At 32.9% G+C, this 2001-nt stretch overlaps 1 protein-coding gene across 1 annotated transcript in view; it reads left to right on the forward strand.

Annotated features, from left to right (window-relative positions):
• Positions 1-2001, forward strand: part of UGGT1 (UDP-glucose glycoprotein glucosyltransferase 1) — a 176198-nt gene that overhangs the window by 169421 nt on the left and 4776 nt on the right. The gene's annotated exons all lie outside the window — the stretch shown is intronic.

The following is a 2001-nucleotide window of genomic DNA, read 5'->3' on the forward strand; positions in this document are numbered from 1 at the left end:
CTGACATTTTAGGTGTTACTCTTTTTTTTTTCTTAACAGTTTTATTGGCATATAATTCACATATTATACAATTTAATATTTCAATCACATCAATAAGAGTTGTAGAATCATCACTGCAATCAGTTTGAAAACATTTTCTTTGTTCTTGTACTCATTGTTATTATCGCTCCATTTCCCCCAACCTCCCCGCCATAGCCCCAAGAAAAAAATTAATCCAGTTACTGTCTCTATACACTTACCTACTCTGGATTTCATGTACAGAAAGTCATTTTAAAAATAAATGACAAAGTAAAACAGAAGAAAATCTCAGTCAAAAAGAAAACAGAAATATGAAAAACTAGAACAAATTTAAAATGGATCAGAAGGGAGATCAAATGATAAGATGTTAACTTTTAATCTAACTGCATCAGCAATAATCCACTTTCCAATGTATTCTACATGATAGCTAAGCTATTCACATCCCTGTTCTATGGTCCCTGGGGATTTACCAGAGGCTTAATCCATGTGTATTTCTGCTGCACTTTTTTCTTTTTTAAAACTGAAACAACTTTCAGATGGGTTAAGAGGGCGATCACATGATATTACATTTTAACCTAAGTACAGGTCTGCCGTAATCAAATTTAAATCTTCACAGGAGTAGAAAGCCCTATCTCTTTCCCTGGGAGCTATCTGCCTTTTTCTTCTGACTATCTTTGCAAATTTTCTTGGAAGGATTTTGGCAGATTTTAAACATTTTCCTTTTTGTTTGTCTTGCTTGATCTCTTTAGGGGTTTCTTGATCCACCAGTTGACTTTGTTGTTTCATCAATTTTAGACAAGTTATCTGCCATTTTTCTTGAAATATTTTTGCTTCTTTTCTCCTTCCTCTTGTAAAAGTCCTGTTAGACTTTTTCACTTAATTCTGTAATTCTCTAGTTCTCTTTTCTATATTTTATTATTTTAGTTTCTCTGTGCTTCATTCTGATTATTTTCCTCTGACCCATCTTCCAGTTCACTAATTTTATCTTCAGCTTTGTAATTTATTAAACCTTTTGTTTGTTTCTTAATTTTTTTGTTAGCACATCTTTTTAGTTTGTATTTGCATTTGGCTGGTTACAATTTCCTGTCTTTTCTGAAATTCTTGATCTTATTTTTTATTTTGTTTTGTTTTAATAAGTATTATTGAAGCCTGATAATCCTAATTAATTGATCCTGGTAGCTCATTTATGGAGCCATTATGGGTTTGATTCTGTTACTTCAGTTATCTTTTTGTTCTATTGTTACTCACATATCTATATTTTCTAAAGTTTTATGTTTATAGACCTGTTCATGAAAATAATTTGAGGTTTAGAATAGTGCTATCATCTAACAAAGAAAATTTATTTATTTTTCTGGAAATGTAGAGTTATTTTCATCTAGTTTTAGCTGTTGGTGATTTTTGTTGTACTCCTTCATGAACTTAACTCATAGGGTTCGATTATTTGGTGCATCAATCCAAAGCAGGAGGTTTCACTAGATCTTTTCTCCCACCCACCACCACAGGTTTTAGTTACCAAACTTTGTCACCTTAGCCCTGGAAAACTCACAAAAGCCTCAGAAACACCCACTATAGCACGTGACGCCAGGCAGACATCAACCCCAGAGAGCAGGTTTACCTTTCTGGGCCTCTGCTCTCATGTGGCCCAGTATTTCTTCACTGCCATCTTATTTCTGGCACTTTCAAGCCTCTGTTTTTCCTGGTTTATTCAGCTATTCTAGTTTTCCTCACCAGAAGCATTAGTCTCATATGCTTGGTTCACCAATACCAGAAGTAGAATTTTAGTTTTTTTTAAGCTAAGTATAGAATTAGAACTGATACTATTTTCTTGCTTCAATTATTTGCTAGAGTATTATAAAAGTTTGTAAAAGTTTACATGAAGCTGAGATATGTTGAGTATAGTATTTGATATCTTTTTTTAAATTGGGGCTCTTAGACAGCTCTTATTACAATTCATACATATTCCATTGTGTCAAGAACATCTGT

Source organism: Echinops telfairi, unplaced genomic scaffold (assembly GCF_000313985.2).
Source record: "Echinops telfairi isolate 266 unplaced genomic scaffold, ASM31398v2 ScPeMD7_4;HRSCAF=17, whole genome shotgun sequence".
In the NCBI taxonomy this organism is placed as follows: Eukaryota; Metazoa; Chordata; class Mammalia; order Afrosoricida; family Tenrecidae; genus Echinops; species Echinops telfairi.